The sequence below is a fragment of the Chiloscyllium plagiosum genome, chromosome 27 (genome assembly GCF_004010195.1).
Source record: "Chiloscyllium plagiosum isolate BGI_BamShark_2017 chromosome 27, ASM401019v2, whole genome shotgun sequence".
Lineage (NCBI taxonomy): Eukaryota > Metazoa > Chordata > Chondrichthyes > Orectolobiformes > Hemiscylliidae > Chiloscyllium > Chiloscyllium plagiosum.
This window is the reverse complement of record NC_057736.1, coordinates 1,536,424-1,547,295: the sequence shown is the minus strand read 5'-3', so window position 1 is coordinate 1,547,295 and position 10,872 is coordinate 1,536,424. Positions and strand designations below refer to the sequence as shown.

General features: G+C 43.1%; 1 long non-coding RNA gene across 1 annotated transcript in view; it reads left to right on the top strand.

The window, feature by feature from the left end:
• LOC122563463 overlaps positions 1-10,055 on the top strand; it is a 23,956-nt gene extending 13,901 nt beyond the window's left edge. The window contains exons 2-3 of the long non-coding RNA XR_006315616.1: positions 989-1,110; positions 5,569-10,055. This is a non-coding gene — a long non-coding RNA (uncharacterized LOC122563463). The remainder of the gene's footprint in view (positions 1-988; positions 1,111-5,568) is intronic.
• Positions 10,056-10,872: the final 817 nt, after the last annotated feature.

Below are 10,872 nucleotides of genomic sequence, written 5' to 3'. Positions count from 1 at the left end.
TTGAAGGCCGAGATTGATAGATTCTTGTTGTCTCGAGGAATTAAGGGCTACGGGGAGAACGCTGGTAAGTGGAGCTGAAATGCGCATCAGCCATGATTGAATGGCGGAGTGGACTCGATGGGCCGAATGGCCTTACTTCCACTCCTATGTCTTATGGTCTTATTAATTGAGTATTTTGCATCAGTGTTTTTACTCTGGAAAAGGACTTGGAAGATATAGAATGAAGGGAAATAGATGGTGACATCTTGAAAAGTGTCCATATCACAGAGGAGGAAGTGCTGGATGTCTTGAAATGCATGAAAGTGGATAAATCCCCAAGACCTGATCAGGTGTACCCTAGAACTCTGTGGGAAGCTAGGGAAGTGATTGCTGGGCCCCTTACTGAGATATTTGTATCATCGATAGTCACAGGTGAAGTGCTGGAAGACTGGAGTTTGGCTAACATGGTGCCACTGTTTAAGAAGGGTGGTAAGGACAAGCCAGGTAACTATACACCCAATGAGCCTGACCTCGGTAGTGGGCAAGTTGTTGGAGGGAGTCCTGAGGGACAGGATGTAAATATATTTGGAAAGGCAAGGACTGATTGAGGATAGTCAACATGGCTTTGTGCGTGGGAAATTATGTCTCACAAACGTGTTTGAGCTTTTTGAAGAAGTAACAAAGAGGATTGAGGAGGACAGAGCAGTACACGTGATCCATACGGACTTCAGTAAGGCGTTTGACAAAGTTCCCCATTGGAGACTGGTTAGCAAGGTTGGATTGCACTACTAGAAAGCTGTTTTGAACCATGTGTCTATCACAGATTCAGCTCCACTTGCTTTGATTTTTAAAAATGTGAATATGAAATGAGTGTATATAGTTTATTTTAAATGGGTGTAAGTTTTGAATAAAAACACTCCTTTCCATTTTAACACTGAATTTTAACTATGTAGAAGAACAAACTGGTGAAAGGATACATACTCACAAACGTACATATCTGAATTTGTAGAATATTTGTGTAAATGGCAAAGGAAAGAAATGCCAACAACACTCGAAGGGATACAGAAGTACAGAAGCAGCCTCGCAATGGAACTCTTGTGGCTGCAACAGGCCATTGCTAGTCGTAAAAATGTAAGTATTGAGTTGGAATGTGATTGAAGGAATGTATTGTATCTGTATGCTACAATATGACTCTAATTCATCGAGAGAAGGACTCAAAGCAACTGTCAGTACGTTTAAAGGCTGTGAAAATAATAGAATAACAATCCTCACAAAGCAAAAGCAGCTGAAAAAGTTATGGGTCAGGAGATATAAGCATAACAGAGGAAGCACTGTATTAATTGGGTCCAACTCTCCTCAGCTCTGGAGGATTTGAGCTGTAGGGAGAGGCTGAACAGGCTGGGGCTGTTTTTTCCTGGAGTATCGGAGGCTGAGGGGTGACCTTATAGAGGTTTACAAAATTATGAGGGGCATGGATAGAGTAAATAAGCAAAGTCTTTTCCCTGGGGTCGGGGAGGCCAGAACTAGAGAGCATAGGTTTAGGGTGAGAGGGGAAAGATATAAAAGAGACCTAAGGGGCAACTTTTTCACACAGAGGATGGTACATGTATGGAATGAGCTGACAGAGGATGTGGTGGAGGCTGGTACAATTGTAGCATTTAAAAGGCATTTGGATGGGTATATGAATAGGAAGGGTTTGGAAGGATATGGGCCGGGTGCTGGCAGGTGGGACTAGATTGGGTTGGGATATCTGGTCGGCATGGACGGGTTGGACCGAAGGGTCTGTTTCCATGCTGTACATTTCTATGACTATGACTCTATGACTATCTCATGGAATAACAGGGAGAACTAGCCATTTGGATACAGAACTGGCTCAAAGGTAGAAGACAGAGGGTGGTGGTGGAGGGCTGCTGTTCAGACTAGAGGCCTGTGACCAGTGGAGTGCCACAAGGATCGGTGCTGGGTCCATAACCTTTTGTTATTTGCGTAAATGATATGGATGTGAGCATAAGAGGTACAGTTAGTAAGTTTGCAGATGGCACCAAAATTGGAGGTGTAGTGGACAGCGAAGAAGATTACAACGGGATCTTAACCAGATGGGCCAATGGGTCGAGGAATGGCAGATGGAGTTTAATTCAGATAAATGCAAAGTGCTGCATCTTAGGAAAGCAAATTTTAACAGGACTTTAAACATTTAATGGTAAGGTCCTAGGGAGTGTTGCTGAACAAAGAGACCTTGGAGTGCAGGCTCATTGCTCCATGAAAGTGGAGTCACAGGTAGATAGGATAGTGAAGGCAGCGTTTGGTATTCTTTCCTTTATTAGTCAGAGTATTGAGTACAGGAGTTGGGAGGTCATGTTGCGGCTGTACAGGACATTGGTTCAGCCATTTTGGAATATTGCATGAAACTGTGGTCTCCTTCCAATCGGAAGGATGTTGTGAAACTTGAAAGAATTGCGAAAAGATTTACAAGGATGTTCTAGGGTTGGAGGATTTTTGCTATAGGGAGAGGTTGAATAGGCTCGGGCTGTTTTCCTTGGAGCATTGGAGGCTAAGGGGTGACCTTATAGAGGTTTATAAAATCATGAGGGCATGTACAGGGTAAATAGGCAAAGTCTTTTCCCCAGTGTAGGGGAGCCTAGAACTAGAGGGCATAGGTTTAGGGTGAGAGGGGAAAGATTTAAAAGAGACCTAAGGGGCAACTTTTTCACTCAGAGGGTGGTACGTGTATGGAATGAGCTGCCAGAGGAAGTGGTGGAGGCTGGTACAATTGTAGCATTTAAAAGGCGTCTGGATGGATATATGAATAATAAGGGTTTGGAGGGATATGGGCCGGGTGCTGGCAGGTGGGACTAGATTGGGTTGGGATATCTGGTTGGCCTGGACGGGTTAGACCGAAGGGTCTGTTTCTATGCTGTACATCTCTATGACTCTCTGACTGACTGATTCTCATGAACTATTCCCCGCATATCTGCACAATTACTTTTAAAACCAACCCATCACATTCCAGATCTCTTTATTGTTCATGACAAATGGAAAACATAGGGAAAGTTCACTGAAGACAATGTAAGAAGATCGACTTTGTCAGGAAAGTAATTAAAATGATAGGAAGTTAAGCATTTTGGTGAATTTGTTTGTTTTACATCTTGCCATGGAGAAAGTGAGGACTGTAGATGCTGGAGATCAGAGCTGACAAATGTGTTGCTGGAAAAGTTCAGCAGGTCTGGCAGCATCCAAGGAGCAGGAGAATCGACATTTTGGGCATAAGCCCGAAGAAGGGCTTATGCCTGAAACGTCGATTCTCCTGCTCCTTGGATGCTGCCTGACCTGCTGCGCTTTTCCAGCAACACATTTTTCAGCTTACATCTTGCCATGTTTGATGAACAACAACCTCAATGTATCTCGCATTGTTACCACAATGAACTATCCCAGACCATTGGGATAGAAACCTGTCACATTGGATATCAGAACAGAAAGATGGTCAGAGAGAGATTTTAGGATTGTCTTCAAAGAGGAAATGGAGCCATACTGAAAAGGAGAGAATTTTGAATTTAAAATCTCAGCAGTTGAAGGCACAGCCCCCACTGGTGGAATAATTAAGCAAATACTGCTGGTGGTCAAATAACTCCACAGAGGCCAGCTTCCTGTCACAGGAACTGTCCTTGTCTCCAGTACAGTCTCCTTCAGAGTCAGCTCTCAGAGTGACAGTATCTCTGACACTCCCTTTTTTATCCGTCAGCCAGGACTCCCTGATGGGACCAGGTCAACAGCCCCAGTCAGGGAACTTGTATTCTCTGATGTCCAGCGCTGGCTGACCACATTCCTGTTTTCCTGAGCCCTATCCACAGCATTTAGATCCACATATTGGCTCCCAGGATTTCTGACTCTCAACTGCTCTGACCTTCTACAGCAGCACCATTTTCGGGATTGCTTCTCCAATCCCTACTCAGCGAGTCATACAGAATGGAAAAAGACCATTCAGTCCAACCCATCCATGCTGACCATAATCCCAAATTAAACCAGGCCCATTTGCCTGCATTTGACCCATATCCTCTAAACCCTTCCTATTCCAGTACTTGTCCAAATGTGTTTTAAATGTTGCAATTGTACCTGCAGTGACCACATCCTTCGGCAGTGCATTTCACAAACAAACTATCCTCTGTGTGAAAAAGTTGTCCCTTACGTCCCGTTTAAGTCTTTTCCCTCTCACCCTAAAATTCTGCCATCTAGTTCTGAACTCCCCTACCCAAGGGAAAAGACCTTTGCTGTTTACCTTATCTGTGCCCTGCACGAGTGTATAAACCACTCCTCAGTCAGTGACTGACGTGTAGCCTGAAGGGAGCAAACTTCACCTTAGTCTGTGCCCACCCAAAAACTCTCTGCTCTGTGACTCTTGAACTGTGTGGAATGACCAACTGAAAGCCTTGTTGAAAGCCCCATCAATGTGCAGAGGCAGAATGCATGTAGCTGCCCTTGTAACACAATGTTCCCTGAATGTTATACTGTGTATCCCCAGCTGACTTCCTCACCACAGCCACCAACTCTGTATCCATTGGTGCTCTGTGTTCTATCACTGGGGCTGCAATTTTAAACTAAAACTATTGATTCCCCATGGACACAAACTGCACAGGGCCCAAAGCAGCTTCCGAGATCATTAGACATAGGAGCAGAATGAGGCTGTTCAGCCCATTGTGTTTGCTTCACCATTCAATCATGGCTGTTATGTTTCTCAATCGCCGTTGAAGAGTGTGGTGCTGGAAGAGCACAGCCGGTCAGGCAGCATGCAAGGAGCAGGAGAATCGACATTTCAAGCATGAGCCCTTCATTCCTTCAGCACCACACTCTTTGACTCTGCAGTCCTCACTTTCTTCTGATATGTTTCTCAACCCCATTCTCCTGCCTTCTGCCCATCACCCTTACTCCCCTTAGTAATGAAGAACCTGTCTATCTCTCTCTGTCGTTATAAGACCGTAAGAGATAGCAGCAGCTGGTTAGGAGGAGCTCTGATTGACGGTTGACACAAAAAGTGGCTGATGAAGGACATACGCAGAAACCAAAGTAAAATTCAAACTCATTCGCGCCTGTAGGGTAAACAGGAAAGCTGAAAACCAGGACTTTGGAACCTCTTGAGGAAATGGTCAGAACACCAGGGTGTTTAATCAAATGTATCAGTAGCTGGTCACATTCCTTTACCCAGCCATTCCCCGTCTGCTGCCAAATATCCAAAGACCTCTTTTGTACCTGACCTTGATGATGACAATGATTGGAGCTTGAAGATACCCAGGACAGTGCCAGCTTGAAGCAAGCTCTCTACAGACAAGCTGCAATTGTGGCCAGGAGGAGGTGGTAGAAGGCATATTCAGGAAAGAGTGTGTGATCTACCAGCCGTAGAGGTAGTGTGTGACACAGCAGCTGTTTGTTAGCAATGGAGTTCTGAAGCTAGGTCTTTCCCAATGAAGATTTAGAATCCCTGACAAAATTAAAATTACTTCCATTGAAACTTTGAAATAAATTGTATTTGTATGACTGACATGATGTTAGGAATGGCTGTGAATTGAAATGAATTGAATTAGCTTTATTGTCACATAGGGTCATGGAGAATTACAGCATGGAAACAGTCTCTTCAGTCCAAGTGGGCCATGCCGACCAGATATCCTAAATTAATCCAGTCCCATCGGCCAACATTTGGCTGATATTCCTGGAAAACTTTCCTGTTAATATACCAATCCAGATGCCTTTTAAACATAGTACAATTACAATCCTACGCCACTTCCTCTAGCAGCTCATTCCATACACGCACCATGTAATCTCATGAGTACGGCGAAAGGATCACAAGTCAGTACTTACAACCTCATCTTAGGTACAAGGTACCTGGGTACAACTTCTTCAGTACAAGTTCTTAGGACAAAAACTATAGAAAAATAAAGAAATAAAAAGCCCAGCGGTATGGATCATAGGAATAAATTAGAAAATAGAGAAATAAAAGATTCCGAACAACAGTCCTTCCAATCCAGTCCATGCTGACACCTAGCCTCCAGATTACACTGGCCTTGACTCCAGTCCATGCCAGGCCTTGACCCCAGACAACACTGGGCCTTGACTCCAGACCACACCAGGCTTCTCCTCAAAGGCTGTTGAAGTTGGGAGACTACTCTGGAATCACAAGAGACCAGACGCCAACGCTGAGGCCAAGCCGGGTGAAAGACCACCCCACTGGGCTGAGAGGACAACTCGCCAAGTACACGCTGAGGTTGGGAGTCCGAGGCCAAGTAGAAAGAAAGAAGAGACAGATGGGGAAAGAAAAAATACAAAAGAGAAAAAACAAGGAAATTAAATAGATGGAGCGAACAAGCACAAATTGAAGAGATATTCTCCACCAACATTTTACGCTGCAAGGTGCGAGATTTGTCTTGACCACATTTCCTATTGAAGTACCATATGGGCTTTTAAACGCTGTCTGGATCTTTACCTCATTGTCTTACTGTTCTAACCTTGCTATCTATTCAACAGTATTTATACCATAATATCCAGAATGAACAAAGTTTATTTTGGTTTGTTCAAGATGTGGAATCTTGCAGCTTTAAAGCATTAAATATCTGAGGTCTCACACTTGTCCACTGTCTTTTATAAAAAAAGTGGTAAAATGCCTGGGTCAGATTGAAACATAACATTGCTGATCTGGTCCCAGTACCTACACACCTTCACATTTCTGATGCCAGTTCCCTCAGAGCAGGAAGAGGAAAAAAATCAATGCAAAGTTCCCACCAGGAGGCAACAATCCACATTCCACATTCCAATCTTTCAGGTAGGAGTCCAAAATGCAGCTTCAAATTAATTTCCAGAAATACATGTAGAGGATACAGGTTCAAGCTAGTTAGGGAAAGCTCATCTTCATTAGGAATGATCTACACATGAAATAAAATACGGCAAACAAAAAACAACTTTGGAAACAGGATGGAATGACATGAGTGTTTCAGAAACAACGTTTAACAAATTCAAGTATGCGAGTCAGTGGTACATGGAAATGTTTATGGATACTCACAAGGGCAATAAAGAGAAGTGATAAACATGTACATATTCACTGGGTGTTAATTAGCTCAGTTGGCTGGAGGGCTGGTTGTAATACAGAGTGATTGTAACAGCATTAGTTTAATCCTGTACTGGTGAGTTCACTTTCCAGTTCCTGCCTCCTCAACCAAGGCATGGTAACCTCAGGTTAAACTCTCCACCAATCATCTCTCTCTAATGAGAGGGTAGTCCTCTGAGACTATGGTGATTTTACATTATATACTCATGTTAAAGCCCACTTGAGACCCATATACTGTAAACAGCACTGGAGACTGCAGTGCAGGTACTCCACTTTCATTATAGTCACCTGTGGGCTACTGTGTTATGAGCTCTCTTTATAAAGAGACTCACCAGCTTGCTATATTAATTAATACCAGGTTCCCGTTCATTCATTCATAACCCTTGACTAACCTGTTATGTATAATAACATGGTTTCTTTCATTACTTCATAAAACTATAGTTCTGTAGTGTCCAGGTTTCAAAGCAGCCCTTTCAAACCCATCACTGCATTCCCACACCTTCTCAGCCCCTGTTACAAGCAGTGTTTACCTCAGCATACAGAACAATACCATCCCCATCAAGTCTCCACTAAACACTACCTGTTAAATACCTTTGAATTGGGCCATTATCCCTTTAAAAAACTAACTGACAAAACAGCGTTTGCATGAAGTTGCATGAATGAACCTCATATCGGCAAATTTTACTGCTCCTCGGACACTGCCTGAACTGCTGTGCTTTCCAGCACCACTAATCCAGAATCTGGTTTCAAGCAACTGCAGTCATTGTTTTCACCGAGTAAATAAATCTCATCACACAGCTGCAGTTATCAGTTTCATATCCTTTATTCTTTTATTACAATTTCTAACTTAGAGCATATAGACAGTATTTTTATTAATATTTACTAACTCAAAAGACAATGAACTAACCCCTCCAATTATTCAAGCAGACCAGATGGACATCCCATTAGGAGTAGCAGCCAGCAGCACATTTTTAACCCATCTCCTGTCTCCAAGGACAGAAGCCCTCCAAATCCTTCGGTACTACAGACAAAAACTGTAACACGACAGTAATGATATGTAAGAACTGTGTATAATGAGGCTTTTGTAAGATCTGTATTTCAGGATTCTATGACTGTCTCAGACTTGTGGTGTGATTGCTGAATAAAGAGGCGATTTTCACCACTCACCGATTTGGGACGTTATTTGAACACAATCCCACACTACAAACAGTGACACAGGTTGGTGAATAGTGTAGCTGAAGTTGATTGAGAGTCTTTGAATTTTCCAGTCAACTGCTACCTTTTCCATCATGATTCTGGGGCTGTAGGGTATGGTTGATTTTGTTCACTTATTAGCTCCTCTTTAGCTCGTTTTATTTGTGTTCATGAATTCACCAGTATACTTTTCCTTTTATTCCTTAAATAGGCAACTTTACAGTCAGTTTAGCAATTTTCAATGCTGTGGACCCTTATGTCAAGTGACCATTCAAAATGAAACTCCAGATAATATGCTTCATGTCAGTGTTTCCTTGAAATTATTTTATTCCTTATTACCTGCAAATTCTCTGGCAGTCAAACACCCTCTATCACTATTGTACTGAAACCAAGAATTGTTTGACCACTTTCCAACGATAAATGCATTTGATTTTTAACTTTTTCTTACCTGGAGAAGATGCAAACTGCATCCCTGATATAAACCAATCCGCAGAGTCGCAACAGGACAGAGAGCAGTGAACAGGTCCCTTCCTGTCCTTCTGGTCTGGAAATCCACAAGGTAACAGTAATTCGCACTATTTTCATCTTTCCCCATGTGCAAATTCCATCAAACAGAAGCAGTATTAAAAGTATTTGGTGTGCAACAATATATATTGAACTGATCTCAAATAACCCTGCGAGTCTTTCACCCTGTTTTATTTCCATATTCACAACAAGGAAGTCAGACTGAACGGGAGCTCGGACACATGGTGAAAGCTGTTGCATTTTAGTCACAATTCTCACACTCCACTTTTCAACAAACTGAGATCTTTCGAGTATTTTTCATCATCTCAGCTGCTTACAGGAGTGTTAACAGCCACTCACTCCTACCTGACAGAAATGTATTTGCTTGTGGAAACAAGTGCTGTCCCTCCATACGCAGTTGCTCAAAGGCTGGCAGCTCGTGTAATGTCATTGTGCTGGTGAAATGGATTTCTTGCTAATCAAAATTCCTATAATTACAAATCCAGCTACCATGAGAAGGACAGTAAATAAAATCCATTGGTGTCTTTTTTCAATTCAGATTGTCAGTATCTGTTGAAAACATATTTATATCGTAGTTCAGTGAAGTTTGGATTTTTTTTGCCAACACATTTCAAATCAACAATTGGACTTCAGAATGCTCATTGTGTGATGCACCAAATGTGGCAATGAACACAGTGCAATCAACGAGAACTTTAAAAATGTGGAAAAGCATCAAATGTAACTTGTGGGATATTTATTTGCATGTCAAGTGCAAAACATTTAGGTGAGAGTTTTGCTCTATTGCTCTGGAGTGGAGTTATAAATGGAGGTAATCAACTGCTGTTCCAGATATGTTCCTCTGGCATTCTCCTGGACATGGTGCCAGAGCAATGATGCTCTTAGGTTTTCTACAAAATCTCATTTACAAGAGGTGAATTACTCTTGACAAGGTCAGCATTTATTATTCACACTCATCTGCCCTTGAGAAAGTGACACTGCGCCACCGTTTCAAACTGACTGATAAACGGACACGATTGTGACCCAATCTCATTGAAGGAATGATGATAGACTTTCAGGACAGGATGGGGAGTGGCTTGGAGAGGGACTTGCAGTTTATGAGGTTCCATCAGTTTTCTCCACTTGACCAGCTAGATGGCAGAGGTCATGAGTTTGGAAGGTGCTGTTGAAGGAGCCTTACAGAGATTTAGAGAGTTGCTAACCGAGCTAAACCAACAGCTGGTGTGTGATTCAAAGTAATGCCATCGGCAGGGATTCAATCACCATGCCAGATGAAGAGTTCTCATTCTCAACCTCTCCCCTCACCTGAGAGGTGGTCACCCTCAGGTTAAAACCATCATCAGCTGTCTCTCTCTGTCTCGTGAGAACTTAGACTTCTGGTCTGGTAAAGACAATGGTGACTTTACCCTTAGCAAGTTGCTGCAGTGCATCTGTGTATTACACAGCTGCCACAGTGGAAGGAATGATGTTTGAAAGAGTGAATTCGGTGCCAATTCAGCAGGCTGATGAATCAGGTGCAAGCTGTGTGTCTGTGCAATTCAAAGGGCTTACATTGAAGCTTGATACCATTCAGGGCAAAGCAGTCCACGTTATTGGTTGTGGATGTGGTGCCATTCAGTCACTCCACTATCGATGCTCAGTCCACACTGTTGCTACTAACAACAAGATGCGCTGCAGATATTTACCAAATCCCTCAGACAACATATTCCAAACCCACAACCACTTCCAGCTAGAAGGACAAGGACACGGTGGGTGGCACAGTGGTTAGCCTCACAGCGCCTGAGACCCGGGTTCAATTCCCACCTCAGGCGACTGACAGTGTGGAGTTTCCACATTCTCCCCGTGTCTGCGTGGGTTTCCTCCGGGTGCTCTGGTTTCCTCCCACAGTCCAAAGATGTGCAGGTCAGGTGAATTGGCCAGGCTAAATTGCCCGTAGTGTTAGGTAAAGGGGTAAGTGTAGGGGAATGGGTGGGTTGTGGGTCGGTGTGGACTTGTTGGGCCGAAGGGCCTATTTCCACACTGAATCTAATCTAATCTAATCTAATCTGACAGCAAATACATGGGAACATTACCACCTGCAAATTCCCCTC